Here is a 22,648-nt window from a genome sequence, read left to right as displayed (position 1 = left end):
TAGGATTCTCTGGGAGGCCAGGGAAGAGATTGCTGGACCTTTGGCTTTGATTTTTATGTCATCATTGGCTACAGGAATAGTGCCAGAGGACTGGAGGACAGCAAATGTGGTCCCTTTGTTCAAAAAGGGGAGCAGAGACAACCCCGGCAACTATAGACCGGTGAGCCTCACGTCTGTAGTGGGTAAAGTCTTGGAGGGGATTATAAGAGACAAGATTTATAATCATCTAGATAGGAATAATATGATCAGGGATAGTCAGCATGGCTTTGTGAAGGGTAGGTCATGCCTCACAAACCTTATTGAGTTCTTTGAGAAGGTGACTGAACAGGTAGATGAGGGTAGAGCAGTTGATGTGGTGTATATGGATTTCAGCAAAGCGTTTGATAAGGTTTCCCACGGTAGGCTATTGCAGAAAATACGGAGGCTGGGGTTTGAGGGTGATTTAGAGATGTGGATCAGAAATTGGCTAGCTGAAAGAAGACAGGGTGGTGGTTGATGGGAAATGTTCAGAATGGAGTACAGTCACAAGTGGAGTACCACAAGGATCTGTTCTGGGGCCGTTGCTGTTTGTCATTTTTATCAATGACCTAGAGGAAGGCGTAGAAGGGTGGGTGAGTAAATTTGCAGACGATACTAAAGTCGGTGGTGTTGTCGATAGTGTGGAAGGATGTAGCAGGTTACAGAGGGATATAGATAAGCTGCAGAGCTGGGCTGAGAGGTGGCAAATGGAGTTTAATGTAGAGAAGTGTGAGGTGATTCACTTTGGAAGGAATAACAGGAATGCGGAATATTTGGCTAATGGTAAAGTTCTTAAGTGTGGATGAGCAGAGGGATCTAGGTGTCCATGTACATAAATCCCTGAAAGTTGCCACCCAGGTTGATAGGGTTGTGAAGAAGGCCTATGGAGTGTTGGCCTTTATTGGTAGAGGGATTGAGTTCCGGAGTCGGGAGGTCATGTTGCAGCTGTACAGAACTCTGGTACGGCTGCATTTGGAGTATTGCGTACAGTTCTGGTCACCGCATTATAGGAAGGACGTGGAGGCTTTGGAGCGGGTGCAGAGGAGATTTACCAGGATGTTGCCTGGTATGGAGGGAAAATCTTATGAGGAAAGGCTGATGGACTTGAGGTTGTTTTCGTTGGAGAGAAGAAGGTTAAGAGGAGACTTAATAGAGGCATACAAAATGATCAGGGGGTTGGATAGGGTGGACAGTGAGAGCCTTCTCCCGCGGATGGAAATGGCTGGCACGAGGGGACATAACTTTAAACTGAGGGGTAATAGATATAGGACAGAGGTCAGAGGTAGGTTCTTTACGCAAAGAGTAGTGAGGCCGTGGAATGCCCTACCTGCTACAGTAGTGAACTCGCCAACATTGAGGGCATTTAAAAGTTTATTGGATAAACATATGGATGATAATGGCATAGTGTAGGTTAGATGGCTTTTGTTTCGGTGCAACATCGTGGGCCGAAGGGCCTGTACTGCGCTGTATTGTTCTATGTTCTATCATGAACTTAAGAAAGGGACTCTGATATAGGAGGGAGCAATTGTAAAACAGTAGTCGAGAGAGCGGACGGCGAGAAGAGGTCATTGTTTGAAGAACCAGGACTGTAGAACAGGCTAGGAATCCCACTAGAAGTAGAATCCCTTATGATTGAGAAGTTTTAGTGACTACTAACAAATTAGAAGGTGAGTTAATAAAGGATGCCAAAGAGTTGGAAAGCATTTGGTGTATACACTGAAATACCAGGCAGGGACAGCCAGTCTTAACACACAGATGGATATGCACAGAAAAGGTACTTCCTGATGTCACGTATAAGGCCAAAGCTAGACTAGTAGTTTGGCGTTTTGAAGAAAGACTTGATGATTAAGATATCAAGAGTGGACTCCATACTGCAGGAAAAGCGAACTTGAAGCTTTTTGGCAACATATTCCTGGGAATGTAAATCGATAGATATGAAAGCTGCGTTTTTGCAGGATGAGAAATTTCAAGGGGAGATGTTTTTGAAACAACCTAAAGAAGCTGGTGATACAGAAATAACTGGAAATTAAACAAGTGTGTGTCTTTGGGTTGAATGTTGTGGTATTTCTCCGTTAGCTCCACCCTGCTGAAAATGGGTTGTGTACAGCTAAAGGCAGATCCAGCAATGTTCTATTAGTGTCACGAGGAGAAAATTACAGCCATATTTACAATGCATGTTGATTTTCTGTGGGGAGGTTCTATGGAATTTGAGCAAAGAGTAATAGATAAAATAAAGAAAGAATTTAAGGTTGGATGTCAGCCTTGGGAGGCTTTTACAATCTTTCTTAGGAATTGTCAATTGTCAATCGCATCACAATACATTGGGCTTGGTTCTCACAGAACGAGGATCTTGCGTCCAAGGAAGAAACAGACCAATTAAGTTTAATTGGACAGTTGAACTGGTTGTGCACTTAGACTAGACCTGATACCAGTTATAACATATTGGAGCTGAATACTATGATGAAACATGCTACAGTTAAGTTCTGAGAGCAAATAAAACATTAAAGTGCATTAAATTTGCAGCCTTGGGCGATCCAGAAGATATGAAGTTAATAATTTTTAGCAATGCTTCACATGCCAATCTACCAGATGGATATTTTAGCACAGCAGGGTTTATCATATTCTCGGTGGGAAAGAATAATAAATGTTATCTGTTGGCCTGGGAAGCAAAGAAAATAAGGATAGTAAAAAGCACTTTAGCTGCTGAAAACCTGGTGATAGTAGAAATAATAGATATGGGGGCATTCTTTACGAGGGGCAAGATGAGATTTGCCCATAGAATGCTATGTGGATAACACCTCTCTTTGGGACAATGTTCATTCGACCAAGGGTGTCACTGAAAAAAGATTGAGGATAGACCTGGCTAGCATAAAGGAAATGTTGGAAAGATGAAAGATTTCCAAAATGGGTGAATGCAGGTCACCAATTGTCAAACTATTTTACGAAAAGAGGTGCTTGATCCAAGTTATTAGATATACTGGAAGAAGGACACTTATGATATAATGAGGATGTGGAAAACCAATATTTTTTTGATTGCTGTGGAATTATTAATACATGGTGAATAAGAAAGTTTTGTTTAAAAAGGGGAAATGTGGGATTCGTTAATGTTTGGTTGTATTATAATGTGGGACATAGAAGGTGAAAATAATATATATCATTTAGTTTCTTTTCGATTAGTTTGAAAGATGGCTTGTTTCCATTTTTAAGATATTCTAATTTAGAGGGCTATATGTCAATGTTGGCAATTGCATTAATGTTTAATGACAATTACGCTCACTGTTTAATTGCATTGTTAAACCGATGTGCATTTGTACATCTATAAACGGTAATAACTGGGATACTTGTAAGATGAAGGAGTGTTGAGTTTAAGACAAACTCTCTGCAGTGAAAGACACTGGGCGGGATTCTCCGTTGGCTGACACTGAAATTGCGAAACGCAATTGGGTGGAGAATCTGTTCTGGCGGCAAAATCGCAGCGGGCACCGTTTTGACGCCAAATCGCAATTCTCATTGCCTCAACACCGGCACCAATGCGTTAAGGAACGCAGTGTACAGTAAACACCGTTTGCATGGCATTAGTGAGCATGGCTCTATTCTCCAGGGTCTCTGCGATTTTCCACCTCCGATGGGCCAACTTCCCGACTGCTCGGTTCACTCGTACTTTTAAAAATCGTGAAACCGGTATTGTGGCTGCTGAGGGAGAGTGAGGAGGTAGGACTTGGAGAGGTGCAACTGTGGGCTGCCAGGCTGGTCACTGGCTGGAATGGGGTGGGGGGGAAGGGGGCGGTGTTGGGAAAACGGGCCGAGTGGCCGGGGTGACCCCCCCCCCACGGGACTGGGGTAGTGTCTAGTCACGGTCCGCCATTACCGCAGCCTGTAAGGCAGCTATCTTGCTGCGCACCCCACTGACCACCCACCTTGGTCCTTGTTTTGCAGAGTGACACCAGCCATATGAGTGCCACCACCCCTGCACCCCACCCTCTGCCATACTCCCCGGCCGCCGGCGGGGCATCAGGCAACCCACCTAGAGCAACACCCATTGCAGCCCCTACGGGGGTGCCATTGCGGACCTCTGTTCTGCCATGGTTAGGGGCTGTAGATCCGGCGGTCACCCTCCTTTCTTATGGATAGGTTGGAGACTTGGGCAGAGAAATAGCAAATGGAGTTTAATCCAGATAAACGTGAAGTAATGCATTTTGGTAGGTCTAACAAGAGGGGAAATCTACAATAAATGGCAAAACGTTTAGGAATATACTCCGAGATCTGGGTGTACATGTTCACAGATCTTTGAAAGTGGCAACACAAGTGGACAATGTAGTCAAGGAAGCATACGGAGTGCTTGCTTTCATTGGACGGGGCATCAAGTATAAAATCTGGCAAGTCATGCTACAGTTGTATAGAACGTTAGTACGGCCGCACTTGGAATATCGCGCACAATTCTGGTCGGCACGCTACCAGAAGGATGTGGAGGCTTTGAAAAGGCTGCAGAGGAGGTTTACCAGGATGTTGCCTAGTCTGAAGGATGTTAGCTATGCGGAGAGGCTGAATAGACTCAGAACTGTTTTCATTATCAGATCACCCCTCAACTTCCATCGTTCTAGAGGTCTACAAGATTATGAGGGGCATGGATAGAGTGGATAGGCAGGCATTCTTGCCCAGGGTAGAGGGGTCAGTCATTAGGAAGCATAGGTTTAAGGTCAGTAAGGCAACGTTTAGAGGAGATGTGCGAGTCAGGTTTTTTTACACGAGGGAGGTGCGTGCCTGGAACGTGCTGCCAGGGGAGGTTGTGGAAGCAGATACATTAAAAGTGTTCAAAAGGCACCTCTACAAATACATAGATAGGATGGGTTTAGAGGGATACGGCACGAGGAAGTGCTGAGGATTTTGGCCACGGGTGGTATGACCGGTACAGGTTTGGAGGGCCTGTACCTGTGCTGTATTGTTCTTTGTCGTCTATCCCTTTCGGTGGTTGTGGGCAGCCTTCTCGGGGGGGCGGGGTTTGGGAGCAGGACACAGAAAACGACAGTGATAGACAGCCTGACGCATGCAGCACTGGGTGGGTAGCAGGTGGCCTCAGCGGCCATGGTGGCCGGTATGGGATGGGGTTTGGTCGCCCTTTGGGAGGTGGGGGGAGGGGGGGGGGGGGCGGCGGTTAAGAGTGTGTGGGACATGGGCTGGTGTCAGGGGCACAGTGCTGCCTACTCGCCCTGGCCGGTCTGGACTGCTGACTGTTCCTGCCAGCTGCGCCCAGGCACGGCGAATTGCGCCGGCTGCAGCCTCCTTCCTGGGCTGGGGTACAGGGTCATCTGCCTCTCCTCCACCACGTCCTGGAGGGTCTTGAACCCTGCATCCACGAAACGTGGTGCCACACGACTTGCTGCCATTTTAAAAAATATATATTTTATTGAGCCATTTATATATTTACACATCAAACGCAACCATAAAACAAAATAAGCTTACAGGGCTTCTTGCTGCCATCTTGTTGGTTGGGATGGTGCGTGTGAGCTGTGCAGTGTGCATGCGCAGTTGCAGCTTGTCAGCTTCCTGAGTGTCAATCGGGAAACCGGCGCATCCCGCACTGTTTCTCATTGTAATCGATTGTGTTCCACGTGGCGCCTAGTGCTAACCCCTCAGTAGTCGCTGAATCAGTCCAGGTACGGCGACAGTTTTGCTGTCGTGGAAGTCTGCGAATTCTGCGTCGGCATCAACACTTGGGTCTCAGAAACGGAGAATCTCTGTCTTTGGTTTGACAAACTGTATGACCAGGATGTTGTGTGGCTTGGTGGGGAACTTGCAGGTGGTTGTGTTCCCATGCACCTGCTCCCTCCTAGGTAGTTAGAGGTTGTGGGTTTGGATGGTACTTTTAGAGGAACCTTGGTGAGTTGCTGCAGTGCATCTTGGTGTTTTTCAAACTTTTTATTTCTTGGGACCTAATTTTGCCAACCGGCCGGCCTCTGCGACATGCCACATTCGCTTACCTTTAATGTGAAAGAGGAACCTGCTTGGTCCTCAATATCTCACTGGAATCGGGTTCAAAGGAGGAGAGGGCAATACACATGTCCTGTGCAGACTTAAGCCAGTTCCTTTGTTGTTTTTAAATGTTTTTATTGGTTTTCACATTCTTAGTTACACATTACAGTTCGTAATTTAAATTTACAAGTTTAGCCAGTTCCTTTGTGCCATCTTCATCTTTATGAAAACGGAAAATCCAGCCTTGCACATGTCGGCCGTCGTGAAAATGTTTTTTTTCTCAGCACTGGATACTCCTGAAAATGCTGCACCAGAATGCTGACAGCCTCATGGGCTTTTGCCGTGTTTCATGTGGTATCACATCTGCTACAGCAACATAGTCTTTTAATTTGGAGTCAGGTGTAAGTTAATAACTGACTCCAAGGTCTCAACCTCAAAAGGAATTTTTCACTCGCCACTTTTCTTTCGAAATCTGAAACTTCTCTCATTTCTTTTTTAAAATTAGAGTACCCAATTAATTTTTTCCAATTAAGGGGACAATTTAGCGTGGCCAATCCACCTATTCTGCACATCTTTGGGTTGTGGGGGCGAAACCCACGCAGACACGGGGCGAATGTGCAAACTCCACACGGACAGTGATCCAGAGCCGGGATCAAACCTGGGACCTTGGCGCCATGAGGCAACAGGGCTAACCCACTGCGCCACCGTGCTGCCCTGACTCCTCTCATTTGCCAGTACTTCCCTGCATAAAACGCACATGGGCTTTGCATCCTTATTTGCATTGGCACAATTGACAAAACTTATCTCAAGAAATCATCTTTATATACTGCTTTGTTCCCAAGTTAAGTTTCTTCCTTGTAGGCTGTTAATTGAGACCCTGAATACTAACACTGTTATGTCCCGCCCTGGACTCTCCTGCGCAGCTCTTTCCAGAATCTGTCAAGTAGATGCACTGCATATTTGAGTCCCTGACTGTCTCTTACATTTGAGAAAGTGATACATATTCACAGTCTTCTTGCCAGCAGCAGGAAAATGGAAGCAGCTCTGCTCCATGATTTGGCTCCACATACATGGAGGGTGCTTGATGTCAAGTGTACATGCAGGGGACATGACCTACTCACTGTTGCCATTTCTGGCCGGAAGACTGCACACAGCCTCATTTCTTTTCATTTAAAAGGCGGAAGCGGCCGCCATTCTCGATATAAAAGCCAGCAGCGGTCATCGGGCGCTTCTCCTGCAATCGGAAACACCGTGGGAATGGTGTGACCGATCGCTCTGCAACCATCCGACGCCACCCCCAAATGTGGCGTGTAGTTGTGAAGGTCAGCCGTTGGGCAAAATGGGAAAAACAGTTTGAAAAACACCAGCTTGGAGGATAGATTGGTGGGCATCACTGGCAAAGTCAGCATTTATCACCTATCTGTAATTGCCCATGATGTAGGGATGGTGAGTTGTCTTGAAACACTTCAGGCTTTACTCCGGTGCCATTAGGTAGGAATTTCCAGTACTTTGACCCAGTGATTATGAAGGAATGGCAATATTTGAGAGTAAAGATTTAAATGACTTAGAAGGAAGGGTGGTGTTCCCATATGCCTGCTTCCCTTATCCTTCCAGGGATAGAGATCGTGGATTTGGGAGGTGCTGTTGCAGAAGCCTTGGAAAGTTGCTGTAGTGCATTTTGTAAATGGTGTGCACTGCAATCGGTGTGCACTGCAATCACTGTGCTGTCCCAGTGGTGAAGCAAGTAAATGTTTAGTGGTGGATGAGGTGTTGATCAAATGGTCTTTGCCCATGTGCAGCAAAACTTGACAACATTCAGCTTGGACTGATAATAAGTAACCTTCATTGATCATGCAAGATCTTTCTCTCTATATGACTGGGCTGCTGTGCACATGATTAGTGCATGTGATTTATATCTTTGCAATAACAGAATGGAGATTCAAATCATACTGAAAGCCTTCACCTATTATGCATCTGATGAGACATCTATGGCCGTTAGTTTACATGAGACAGTTCATTGAAAGTGATATGTTAATTTAAAAATGATTAAAGAGCATCTAAGTAACTCAGAAAAGAGCCTTATTCTCGCTGCTTGGTAAACTGAATTGGGGAGTAACCTTTTAACTGAATACTCGTTTCCACTCCACGTAGGATTTTTTTCCACTATTTGGTGGACTAGCCAATTTTTCAGGTTTTGATGTCTCATGGTTACTGAGGATTGGGAGACCGTGGGTTGATTTCTAAACCCTAACCAAGTCCTGGTGAGCACAGTAAGAAGTCTTACAACACCAGGTTAAAGTCCAATAGGTTTGTTTTAAATGCTAGTTTTCGGAGCACTGCTCCTTCCTCGGGTGTTGTAAGACTTCTTACTGTGCTCACCCCAGTCCAACGCCGACATCTCCACATCAAGTCCTGGTGGGTTATGGAGAGATTGAATGGCTGTGGGGAAACTTTTTTTCATTTCTCCAGGTGCAGGTTCCTCTATGCTGTTCCCTGTTTAGGTGAGGTATCTCAAAACTACCATCCAAGACAAAAGACTTGTGCTCTTATGTAGTGCAGGTTATTGTGATAGTGAATCCGAATCAAGTCCTAAAAGGTAACACGAGATTAAATGATTGCATGTCTAAGAATACCTGATAGAGATTTGTTACTTTTCAACAGATTGTTTTCTGCGATCTTTAATGCTGTACTTCATGTTCAATCTGGTGAGTTTCCTATTCTTAGCCTTCAATGGACTGCTCTAAAATCACACTATATAATCACTTTCTTTAGAATTGTTCGTAAATTTATTTTCTCACATTATGCTAGAGATCTACCAAAAGCTGCCTCTGGCAAAATAGAAAATACATCCTCCGTGCTTTTCCTTAAAACTGCGGTCGGATACATTTGTTTTCTTTGCCAACAAATTGCTAAGCAACATTTAACTAGGTAAGTTAGAATGCTCTATTCATTTTGCTTGTTGTAGTTTCCCAATCAAAGCATGTTATATATGTGCTCACAGTCAAAGGGTTTTTCTTGACTTTCTACGAGGTGTGTGGGATTTGAGCTTCTGCTTGCATGCTATTAGAAAGCATTGCCTGTGCTGTCAGATGAGGACTGATCAAGACAACTAACTTTTTTTTGGCCCATCCTCAAGCCTAGCCTGTAGGTTTAGGGCTGGGATCATCCCTTCGACCCACCTTTCCTCACCCTGCATTTTCAATACAACTTCGTACTCTATGCAATCCTGTCTCGAAGCGCAGGTTCTGACCCAACCTGCTATTTCTTGGATCTTGTATGTCTCTCTTATTGAGACCATGAATTGGATACAATTTAAATTGTTTTTTGCAACAAGGAATGAGATGGATTAAGGGTTTGCCCTGTCCACCCTTCGCATTGGCTTTGTAACTTTAAGAATGGAGCAAAGAATTAGAGTAATTGAAGCCAAACATGGAGCTAATGTCCCTGGGGCACTTCACCACCTGGTCTTATTTTGGGCTTTTCTTGCATCTTCTGAGATGCAAAGATAGCACTTGTCATTTTGTCACCCAACATGAAGCACTTCCAGCTTGGGTTCAGATGCAAAGTACCATTGCTGCACCAGTGGCCTTGCTAATTTGTTGAGTTACATCAGTGTTGTGCCTGGTTGAATTCAGTTCATTGACATCCAATCATTTAAGAGAAGGACTTCAGTGATGGTGTATTTGACATCGGATGGTGTATTTGAGTTGTGTGCAAGATAATCTATAATACATTTGTTGTATAACAACTGTGAATCTTGGACGTCACATATCTTGCTCTGTTATGATGTAAATCCTGGAACATAATCTATCTGCCACAGATTGGAGAGTCTGTGTGGAAACCAACAACTTATTCCAAGTATCTCCTGACATACTGTGGTTCAACTACATTCAGTCAGTGAAGTAATTGGAGAACTCAACTGCATGAAGTATATTGGGGCTACAGCTGGAGATCACAGTAACTAGCTCTTTTTCATGTATGCTCTTTAATAATGCAATCCATCGAGCAGTAGCTTCTGGTACTTGTCAGTTTGCCCCTCAGATTCTTTGGAAGATCGTTCAAATTAAAATACTGCATGTTCAAATTAATCAAATGTTATCACCTATTAACCACCAAAACAACACCGATCTTTAGCTGTAACGAAAATTGATGCTCACCATGGTGAAACGTCAAACTCCGCCCGCCCCCCCCCTGCAAATTGGGAGTGATTTACCATTATTTTCTGACTTTGTACCTGTTCTGCTATTCTGGCTCACATTTTTGGGTTTAAATAGTATTGCCCTTCGACGGGTTACCTCATAGGTAAAGGTAGCATGTCATTTGTAGATGGAAATAACTGAGCTACGCTTATATACTTTGATTTATTCACTCCGATACATCCCAGTCCTACTGATGTAAATAGTACAAATGGGGAAGCGAGTTTGTACGTGTAATGAGCTGACCACTGCCGAGGCCAAGCACTTGTGCACAAATATAGAGAAAAAAAGCTGAGGGTCAGACAAGTGGTGAAGGAAGCTGAAGCCTAAACAACATTTACAGCTCGTACTCCCAGCCAGTCAATGTCCAGAGAATAGGCATACTTAAGCGAGAGAGCTAAAGTTTAAAACAAAAGAGGCTCTTTAAAAACAAAAAGCGGCATTCTGCAAATGAAGACACTATGGGCGCCATTTACCGGCCACATCCCACCAGAATTGGGGTGGGATGTGGCTGATAGATCCCAGGATTCCCAATGATCCAGCGAGATCTTTCTCCCGGATTCCTAACGGTCATTACACCTCGCAAGAGTTCGTGATCTGGATTCCACCCACAATGGGTGGGACTCAGACTTGCAAAGTTAAGCGAGTTTAGAAACCCAATTAACTCTGATGCCGGATTGAATGGCCACCCGATATCTACCAACCTCGCCGAGGAGACCATGGCTGGGTGCCGTTCAGTACTAGTCCTCACTTGGGTGGGGGCTCGGCCTCCTGGCAGGGGACCCCCTTACAGGTGAGTTGGGGTGCGGGGGTGTCGAGAAATTGGGGCACCATTTTTTTTAAAAGGCATCACGATCTCTTCCTGCATACAGGAGCTTCGCTTGTTGGAGCTCCAAGTGCAGGAAATGATGTTGAGTGTGGCGAGGGGACGTTCTCCACTTGGGCCCGAAATAGCAACAGAGTGCTGTTAAATCGCAGACCCTGCTAATCCTGCCCAGAATGGACTCTAATTTTTTTGGTTTGATCACGCCCCATATTGAAAGTTAAATCAGCTGATTTAAATCAGGGATTTAGGATATCAATTTTTTTGTTAGGTCAATAAGTTGTAGTTTTTTTGTTTTTCTCAAGGACAGGAATGTTTGAGGAATGTAACATTGTGTCAGTATCAAGCATTGAGGTCAGGTATAGCACAGGTAGGTGCATATTAAAACTGCAATATTTCCCCTACTAATGTGTTTTCATCCTTCAATTGGGAAGCGGCCATCACTCAATTGCACAGATGCAATGTTTACTTTCTCTACAGTTCCCATTTGACTTGGTGTGACAGACAATGCTGAACCAGGAACAACATTGTGATATGGACTCTCATTATCTTGACAATTTGCTTGACATTCACTTCTTCCCTTTAGTGCTAACATAGAAAGGAGTTTCATTTAATTAGTCTAGGCTCAAAACTCTAGTTCCAAGATGAAAGCTATCACCATTTATCTACAATTAATGTTTTGAAGAAATCTAATAGCCCAATGTTGATTATTAGCTTCTGTTGAATTGCAAAATTAATTTCAAATTAATACAAAAAGCACATGAAAAACTAATGGGATCTGTGTACAATCACATTTTGATTTCTTTATCTTCAGTTTGTCCCATATCTTGGCATTTCTATACTTGGGTATAGTTCCTCAATTATGTGGTTATCCTTAGCATACATTGGACAGTAAGTGTCAAAATCCAATTCAACCTTGAGATGATTCTGTGTCACTTAAATGACACATGCATGTACTTTTTGTTAATTAGCCATCAGATGATTGGGCACGCTGACCATTTCTCTCTAGGTCGTGTTTCATTCTCTAACCTGCAGACATTGAGGGCAGTTACAAGTGCTTCCACTATTGTTTCAGCAGTTGTCAGTTGAGTCTGCACAGAACAAGCAATAAACTGCAAAATAGATTTACTGACTTCAGGGCACCATGCCATATGATCTTTTATATTTGGAGTTTTGATGTGGATATTGGCAATGCATCAAAATAATCCTCTGGAAGCATTTCATTTAAAGTGCATCAATAGTAAAAGCAGTTGAAAAATTTGCTGATATATTAATGTATTTAAATGCATTTAGGTGGTGCACAGAGACCTGAAACCGAGTAACATCTTGTACGTGGATGAGTCAGGCAACCCAGAATCGATTCGTATCTGTGACTTTGGGTTTGCCAAGCAGCTGCGTGCTGATAATGGCCTTCTCATGACTCCGTGTTATACAGCTAATTTTGTTGCTCCTGAGGTATGATGTATTAATTTATTTCTGTCTTTTGCTGAAACATTACCACAGTTAATTTATTTTCCCCTTGAAACAGTGAAACTTTTAAAGCTGAGCGCTGGTGATTGGGCTGGCGCAGTAAGCAGGTGCAGGTTTATGTCTCTCCTTCCCCTCATGATGAACTACCAACTTCACGTGTGCTTATTATCGGGCTTCTCATTGAAAACAAACATTTCCCATAGGGATGCTAGGCATGTCATCTCGGGCAAGGGGCTAAACTGGCTTGTTTACAAATGTGGCAGGGATATTGCCATGAAATCTTTGACATCCAGATGAAGCCTTGGGTAACCTCTTGCCTGAAGGACAAACTTGTAATGAGCGATACTACTTTAATATTGAAACAACATGCCTTCATATAGCTCCTTTTAAAGTAGAAAAATAGACCCAAGTAGTTGAAAGGTGTAATCAAAATTAAAGTGCCGGCATTGTGCTTAAATTCTGAAGTATGGGATGAACATCCATCATATTGACTCAGGAAATAGTTCCACAAACTATGTGAAGCTATTGCATCTCTTTACACTTAACCCAGCATATCCTTGTATAGTAAATGTTCACAGCATTGAGAGCCTCTTGGAAATAGACTTTTATGTGTAGATATGCTGTAGGTAATTTGGCAATAGGGTGAGGGCCTAACTGACATTACGATGCCATTTCGATAAATACTCTAATTAAAATGTGGATCATAAAATCTGAGCAGTAGCATGTTGATGTTGGCTTATCAATAGAGCTATCATTCTAATTAATTTGCTCTTTTGCTGATTGTTTTTTTTGGTGAATTTTTATCAAATTAATACCAAGTCAGAATAGTTAATTGGTTGTTAACGAAAGTAATACATTTATTTGGTAACCTTAAATTGATTAGGGATTGAAGTTAGGAGATGAGGCTGAAAAATAATTTGCCCTGTTAAAAAAAAAAACAGCGCACTAATTCTATTCTGGCAATTTGACCCTTGTACTGTGTTGTAACTGCTGAATTACAGTTCACTAGAATTATAATCACGTGCATTTTGTGACCATTTAACTAGTTTTTGCTAAATTATATAGCCTAGTCACATGTATTTCGTTTTGGCTCAAATTCGTGTCAGTGCTTACAAAATATTTGTATTTGTCTGCCCTGTTTTCATATCCCTTCAATCTCTCCTGCTTCATCAACCAACCCAATCTGATCTTGAATGGTAATGTAGATTGTGTTAGCCACTCAGCCCCAAAGTGCATTTCATAGCTTTACAACTGTAAAGAAAGCTCTGTTCTAAATCTGTTTAATTTTGTATCTGTGGGCCCTCATTCTAGAATCCACCAACTAACCACCCCTGCCAAACTCCTCATACCAAGCTGTATCCTAGTTCATCTGTGTTGTACCCTCTAATTCCTCAATATTTTTCTTACTGTGTGAAGTCCAAAACTGCACGTACCACACTTACGGTTTTATGTGTAAGAGGAATTGTAAAGCTAATTTAATTATTTCCATGTGTTGTACTTCATAGGTCTTAAAGCGCCAAGGATATGATGCAGCTTGTGATATCTGGAGTCTTGGTGTTCTCCTTTACACTATGCTTACAGGGTATGTGTGTGTGTACTACCTAGGATATCATTGATCAAAGTACTAAAAATACCAAACAGATTTTCTATTGTACATTCTTCCACCATGCTTCCCTTAAAGGTGGTGAATCATGCTTTGGTTATCTAAAATGAGAATGCCAATTAGGATGGCACGGTAGCACAATGGTTAGCACTGACGCCTCACAACGCCAGGGACCCAGGTTCCACTCCAGCCTCGGGTGACTGTGTGGAGTTTGTACTTTCTTCCTGTGTCTGCATGGGGTTTCTCTGGGTCCTCTGGTTTCCTCCCACAGTCCAAATATGTGCAGGTTAAGTAGATTGCCCTTAGTGTCCAGAAATGTGCAGATTAGGTGGGCCTGGGTAGGGTGCTCTTAAGAGGTTGGTGCAGAACCAATGGACCGAAAGGCCTCCTTAAGCATTGTAGGGTTTCTTTGGGATTAAAAATCCGATTGGAGCACTTTGTAATAGAATGAGTTCCTTCTGTCTTAATTTGATTCATTCTTAATATAAGCACGTCTCATTTCAAATAGTTACAAGTCTAGTATTGTCCAGTCGAAATCTGAGACCAGCCATAGATGTAGCTATGGGAACATCATTTGAGACATATTCTCTATGTAGAAAACGTTTGTGTACATTTGGATCATACAGGTAAGTGTACTTCATGTGTGTATATTTACTCATCCACCGCCACTCAGCAACCATATTTTGTATGATGGCTATTTTCCTATTTCCCCATCCCCTGCTTTCAACAAAACCTGTGTCCCAGTTATTCATCAGTGTTGCATCATTTCAGTGGCTCCTGATTGTCCATCTTGAAATTTCAATTTTTGTGGCTTAATCACCTGAACTTTAATTTTGTTTCACAGTTACACACCCTTTGCTAATGGACCTGATGATACTCCTGAAGAAATATTGGCAAGAATAGGTAGTGGAAAGTTCAGCCTAACTGGAGGTTATTGGGATACGGTTTCTGATGCTGCTAAGGTAATTGAACAAGGCAAATTGTTTATATGAACATATTAACTTACGAATTAGGAAGGCGAATAGGTCATTTGAGCCCTTGAGCCTGCTCCACCATTCAATAAGATTACGGCTGAACTGATGTTAGCTGCAACTCCACATTCCCACCTGAAAACATATTCTGCCTTGAAAACATTCAAAGTCTCTCCTCTTCAAAATGCAGTGGAAGCTAACGTCCAAAAACTCAACCCTCCAAGAGAAAAAGATTCTTCTCCTATCTTAAATTTCCGAACCCTTATTTTTAAACAGTAACTCCTGTTGTGCATTATCCCACAAGAGGAACCATCTTCTCCACCTCCACCCTGTCAAGACCTCTCCAGGTCCATATGTTTCAGTGAAGTAACCTCTTACTCTTCAAAACTCTAGCAGATACAAGCCCAGTTTGTCCAATCTTTCCTCATTAAGACAACCCTCCCATTCTAGTTATTAGTTTAGTAAAGCTTCTCTGAACTGCTTCCAATGCATTTACATCCTTAAATACTGTACCAGTACTTCAGTTGTGGTCTCACCGCTGCCCTGTAGAACTGAAGCATAACCTCCCTACTCTTGTATTCAATGTCCCTCAAAATATACAATAACATTCTATTAGCTCTGCAATATCTCTCCATTTAGATAATGAACTATTTTTTTATTCTTCCTGCTAAAATGGACAATTTCACATTTTCTCACATTATACTCCATTTGTCAGATCTTTGCTCACTGACTATCTATATCCCTTTGTAGTCTCCTTATTCCTCTTCACAACTTACTTTCCTACCCATTTTTGTGTCATCTGTAAATTTAGCAATTATACCGTCATCCAATTCATTTTTATAAGTTGTAAGAAGTTGAAACCCCAGTAGCAATCCCTGTGGCACATCGCTCTTTACATCTTGCCAACCAGAAAAATACTCATTTATGGTTACCCTCTTTCTCCTGGTAACTAGCCAGACAATCTTCTATCCATGACGATATGTTACCCCCATATCATGAGTTTTTTATTTTCCATAATCTTTTATGTGGCATCCTATCAAATGCCTTCTGTAAATCTAAATAGTGCATCCATTATGACTTTATCCCACAGCACGTGTTACTACTTCAAAGAACTCCAGTTGGTTACCAACATGTCTTTCCACTCTTAAGCCCTTTTATAGCTGAGATAACTATGGTTAACATTTGGTTGGATGAAAAGCTTGCAAGCCTGCTGATTAAATCTGTACTGTGTCCAAGGCTGTAGTAAAAACCCAGTACTAGATTCACATGTGAATCGAAGAGATCATTTGGAGCAGAATGAGTTTAATAAATATTGATGCATTGAGGCAATTTAGTTTTGATACTGAAATGTGATACCATGTACAATGTTCCAGAACTGAAATTGACATTATTTATCTGCTCCAAGTGATCCAGTTGAATATTCCATTTTTGTAGGAAAATGAGGAGGATCAAACAACTCTATACCTCTTCTTATTCCCAAATATCCCAGAATCCAATGTAGTGAAGAGTTTATTTTTTCAAAATCATCTTTATTATTGTCACAAGTAGGCTTACATTAACACTGCAATGAAGCCACTGTGAAAATCCCCGAGTTGCCACTCTCCAGCACCTGTTCGGGTACACTGAGGGAGAACTCAATGTCCAATTCACCTAAAAAGCACGTCTTTCGGGCTTGTGGGAGGAAACCGGAGCACCCGGAGGAAACCCACGTAGACATTTAGTGAATGTGCAGACTCCGCACAAACAGTGACCCAAGCAGGAGTCGAACCTGGGACCCTGACTCTGTGAAGCAACAGTGCTAACCACTGTGCTACCGTGTCGCCCATATTCTCCATTCCTCTTTCCTCCATCCAATCCCAGTAAATAAGGACTTGCGGTTCTGTCCCATATGGACGGATGAACTTGCAATTTTATGCTACCTTTCCTAAGCCCAGGGCATTATTACAGCACTTTTAAAGTTATTCATAGAATCCCTGCATCGCAGGAGGAGGCCATTTGGCCCATTGAGCCTACACCGACCCTCTGAAAGAGCACCCTATCTTTGTGCTAATTGATGGGTAAATGGCCAGAATGCAACAAAATCTTGCAATTTTCAGCTAACACGTTTGGCTATCTTGGTAGCATGTCCAACTTAGTTATATGGAATTACAGCTTTGTTTTTCTAACATCAATGGCATTAGTGTGTATGCAAAGCAGCAAATATTTTGTCAGTTTGCTTGTTTCATACTTACAAAAAAGATTACCCAAGAACTGATATTTATAAAATGCTGTAGGGTTTACAGAGTTTTTGTCGCTTACAAATATCCAGTGTTGCAAATCAGATTGGCTATTGTTTCTAGTCAGCCAGTCGGATCTGTGTTGCCTCCAAAAGTGTTTCATCACCCCCTGGCCAAGTTTTATCTCTTAATAATCACTAAAACAAAGATTATCTACCCATTGTCACATTTGCTGTTTGTGGAAGCTTGCCGAGTGCACTTTGGCTGCAGTATTTTCCACATTAAAACGGTGGCTTCATTGGTTGGAAAGCTTTGGAATGTCCTGAGGTTGTGAAAGTGTTCTAAAAATGCAATTTTATTTTTTCTGGTATTCGTCATTGGTTAGTGTCAGTATGTAGTTGGAGGTGCCGAGCATGGTGGCACAGTGGTTAGCATTGCTGCCTCACGGCGCCAAGGTCCCAGACTCAATCCCGGCTCTGGGTTACTGACCATGTGGAGTTTGCACATTCTCCCAGTATATGCATGGGTTTCGCCTCTACAACCCAAAGATGTGCGGATAAGTGGATTGGCCACGCTAAATTGCCCCTTAATTGGAAAAAATGAATTGGGTACTCAAATTTTTTTTGGGAATTAATTAGTCCTACAACCTTTTATTTGGTCACGATTGGATTTAATTTTTTGCATAATTGAGTCATTGAAGCAATGCGTTCACTTGCCTATAAACGTTGGAAACGTATAATAAATTCAATTTTGATCCAACAGGATCTTGTATCAAAGATGCTTCATGTAGATCCACAGCAAAGATTGTCTACCACCCAAGTCCTCCGACACCACTGGATTGTACATCGGGATAAACTGCCACAATTTCACTTAAACCGTCAAGATACACCTCATCTAGTAAAGGTAAAAACTGTACTTAAGCACTTTTCCTCCTCTCTCTCTCTTCTCCCCCCCCCCCCCCCCCCCCCCCCCGCAGCACTCTGGCACTCCACCCCCACCCATATACCTGCAGGCCTATCTGCATACGGTAAAAAGGCAGCAAGGAGATAAATAATGACCCTTTCATCTTAGTGGGAGTTTCTGCAGATGTTGTTGTGCCTCTTGGTAAACTTGTATTTTATCGTTGTGCCATGTTTTTCTAGGGGGCCATGGCTGCTACTTACTCTGCGTTGAACCGCACACCGTTACAGCCTGTTCTAGAACCAGTCGGCTGCTCAAATCTGGCCCAGAGAAGGGGTGCAAAGAAACTTACCTCAACTGCTCTTTAAAGTGACCTCTGCTGAAAACTGGATTCACAGCAGCCTTAGACATTCACATGTATGTCAGAGAACAGAGAGCATACCATCCCAGTAATCTTTATATGCTGCTTTTTGTCTTCTGCTAGTCCTGCTTTGAACAATTGGATATCAGGATATTGGGAATGTAATCTTTGGATGGAATGTGAAGCAGAATACTTGGGAACAAAGGTTATTTGGGTAAAAGCATAGAAACTTGGCATTACAATGATCACTGTATTACCTGTATTTGTAAATTAGCAATAGAAAAAGCACTCAAACAGTGAATTTCTACTGGGAATGTATAAGTCCATCTGGATTGTTTTTGTAATTAGAGATCCTTTTTTTTCCTAAAGTTTAGCACTTGAGTTAAAGTACATCCTGTATGTGTTATCACTGTAAACCTTGTGCTATTTTTTAATACCATGACTTTGCAGAGGCACTGACTCATTGCTTTTCCTCCCAGCATTGTCCTCCACTCATCTATCTGTATCAATGGCTATTTTCTCACTTACCTGATCAGTATTCCATGGTTGAAAGTCCTGTTGGGTACTGTTAAGCAGCCCAGGAATGCTTTATCTCCTTGCCTGCATTTGGAGTCAATTGCTAAACAACTACTAAATCTACTGTAATCTACAAATCTTTGAGAAGGTAGCCTACCTACTATAGCATGTATTTGTAAGACTTTACTTTTGTGTGAGACAGAATGTTTATAAGCTTCCATTACATATACCTTAGCATGATACGGTGAGGGTGATGGTCATATTTTTGCCACTCATTGTGGCATTGAACAAAATATTGAATTACTTGGATGGATTCACTTTGGCATTTGAGTTACACTGATTCTATGAAAAGAATTAGAAATCAATTGAAAATCACTTGCTGTGTATCCATCATGTCTTCAGTTTTAATATTCTTAAAGATCATTGTTTAAAGATATTGCAGCTTTAATAGATTCGTTATCATTGATGGGATGTGATTGCAATGATTCAAATACACATTAAATGTCGCCATTCAGTTATTGTAGCTCTAAGGGACAGTGTAAAGATGAGGGATGTAATTATTTTGAAATTCAAAATCTACTTGGTGAGTTTTTAAAATGAAGCCGTTTCACAGATGTAATATTTTTCTACACTTCTATAAAATCAAACTTTATACCAGACTCCACCGCATAGCATGGCACTAAGTGGATGTACAAGGACTTTTTTTTATACTGTCTTTACCAAAGTATGAATTTGGTAGCAGTCTGAAGTTGGATTCAGCTGACACTTGCTGGCCGATGCTGCCAGTTAAGTGAATGATTGGAATAGTCAGTGCTGCAAAAGATTGACTTAATTGTGCCTCATTCTGGTACTAAGTCAGAATGTTTTCAAATGAAATTTAATGTTACCCTAGCCTATTCCCAGATCCATCTTGGAGTGGAATCAAATCTATTAGTACTTATTGTTGCTCTTTGTGGGCTGGCGATTTATTTTGTAATCATGAGGAAAAACTGAAATTTATACAAAATAAAATTTCAATCTTAAGATTGTGCTGTCATTTTACTTGCAACCTCAGCTTCTTGATGCGGTTTCTTATTTTCATGGTTTTATTCCCACTCTTGCAAATCTCATCACATTTTGAATGATATATCGTAGATAGTTGAGGAACAGTACATTGTGCATTAGGGTTAAAATGTTGCTGAAGATTTTGTTGTATCTGTCCAATTCAGATACTTCAACCAGCTCCTTAATTAAAGTTTACCCAGACGTCTTTATTTATGAGTAGAACAAACTACGGACATGGATATAATGCAACACACTTTTTTTAAATATAGTTAACCCGTAAATTACCCACTAAACATACAAGAAACACCCACCTGGTCCCTCTGCTTCTTCTTTGCAAAGGTGATTCTCACTGGCTGTTGCTTGCTTGCTTCCTTCTGGTCTGGTCAGGGTCACCTCACACACCAAGTCTTTGCTTGTCTTTCGCTCTTCTGCCTCTTTTACTTGCTCCTTTGCTTCTTCCGCTTGCTCTGCTCCTTCTGCCCTGTGGTCTCTGAGATGCCTACTTTTATACCCCCTCCGCTCGCTTTTCCAGAAACTTCTGACTTCCAGCCAATGAGGTCTCAGGAGGGGGGTCCCAGCAGCCAATGATGACTGTTTGACAGGCCACCGAGACCGCCCCAGGTGTCCCACCTCTGATGGTGGGGGCTGCACATGACCTGTTCCCATATAAGGGAACAGTAGATACTCGGTGACGGAAAGTCTGACTCGATCTGGGCTACGAAGTTTGACTGCAGTATGATTTCAAAATGACCACATACCCTCCTCTTGATCCAGTGAGTGCCAGTGAAACAGATCTCACAATCCTTACCAAACCATCTCAACGAGCAAGTACCCCGAATCCGGGTTTTAAAGTATCACCCCTAACCCACAATAATAACAAATTGGAAAAAAAACAATGAAGAAACAATACATCAAGGTTCTTTTTTTTAAATTAAATATTTTATTGAAAATTTTTGGTCAACCAACACAGTACATTGTGCATCCTTTACACAATATTATAACAACACAAATAACAATGACCTATTTTATAAACAAAAAATGAATAAATAATAAATAACAAAAATGAAAACTAGCCCTGATTGGCAACTGCCTTGTCACAAGTAACACTCTCCAAAAATATAATTTAACAGTCCAATATATAATTATCTGTAGCAACGACCTATACATACTATACAGTATATATTAACAACCCTGAGAGTCCTTCTGGTTCCTCCTCGCACCCCCCCGCCGATCCTGGGCTGCTGCTGCTGCCTTCTTTTTCCCATTCCGTCTATTTGCGAGGTATTCGACGAACGGTTGCCACCGCCTGGTGAACCCTTGAGCCGACCCCCTTAGGACGAACTTAATCCGCTCTAGCTTTATAAACCCCGCCATGTCATTTATCCAGGTCTCTACCCCCGGGGGCTTGGCTTCTTTCCACATTAGCAATATCCTGCGCCGGGCTACTAGGGACGCAAAGGCCAAAACATCGGCCTCTCTTGCCTCCTGCACTCCCGGCTCTTGTGCAACCCCAAATATAGCCAACCCCCAGCTTGGTTCGACCCGGACTCCTACTACTTTTGAAAGCACCTTTGTCACCCCCATCCAAAACCCCTGTAGTGCCGGGCATGACCAAAACATATGGGTATGATTCGCTGGGCTTCTCGGGCACCTCGCACACCTATCCTCCACCCCAAAAAATTTACTGAGCCGTGCTCCAGTCATATGTGCCCTGTGTAATACCTTAAACTGAATCAGGCTTAGCCTGGCACACGAGGACGACGAGTTTACCCTGCTTAGGGCATCTGCCCACAGCCCCTCCTCGATCTCCTCCCCCAGCTCTTCTTCCCATTTCCCTTTTAGTTCATCTACCATAGTCTCCCCTTCGTCCCTCATTTCCCTATATATATCTGACACCTTACCATTCCCCACCCATGTCTTTGAGATCACTCTGTCCTGCACCTCTTGTGTCGGGAGCTGCGGGAATTCCCTCACCTGTTGCCTCGCAAAAGCCCTCAGTTGCATATAGCTGAATGCATTCCCTTGGGGCAACCCATATTTCTCGGTCAGTGCTCCCAGACTCGCGAACTTCCCATCCACAAACAGATCTTTCAGTTGCGTTATTCCTGCTCTTTGCCACATTCCATATCCCCCATCCATTCCCCCCGGGGCAAACCTATGATTGTTTCTTATCGGGGACCCCCCCAAGGCTCCAGTCTTTCCCCTATGCCGTCTCCACTGTCCCCAAATCTTCAGTGTAGCCACCACCACCGGGCTTGTGGTGTAGTTCCTCGGTGAGAACGGCAATGGGGCTGTCACCATAGCCTGTAGGCTAGTCCCCCTACAGGATGCCCTCTCTAATCTCTTCCACTCCGCTCCCTCCTCCTCTCCCATCCACTTACTCACCATTGAAATATTAGCGGCCCAATAATACTCACTTAGGCTCGGTAGTGCCAGCCCCCCCCTATCCCTGCTACGCTGTAAGAATCCCTTCCTCACTCTCGGGGTCTTCCCGGCCCACACAAAACCCATGATGCTCTTTTCAATCCTTTTAAAAAAAGCCTTCGTGATCACCACCGGG

General features: G+C 42.8%; 1 pseudogene; it reads left to right on the top strand.

The window, feature by feature from the left end:
* LOC140428110 (ribosomal protein S6 kinase alpha-3-like) overlaps window positions 1–20,067 on the top strand; it is a 191,393-nt pseudogene extending 171,326 nt beyond the window's left edge.
* Window positions 20,068–22,648: the final 2,581 nt, after the last annotated feature.

Source organism: Scyliorhinus torazame, chromosome 8 (assembly GCF_047496885.1).
Source record: "Scyliorhinus torazame isolate Kashiwa2021f chromosome 8, sScyTor2.1, whole genome shotgun sequence".
In the NCBI taxonomy this organism is placed as follows: Eukaryota; Metazoa; Chordata; class Chondrichthyes; order Carcharhiniformes; family Scyliorhinidae; genus Scyliorhinus; species Scyliorhinus torazame.
This window is presented reverse-complemented; position numbering and strand designations above follow the sequence as displayed.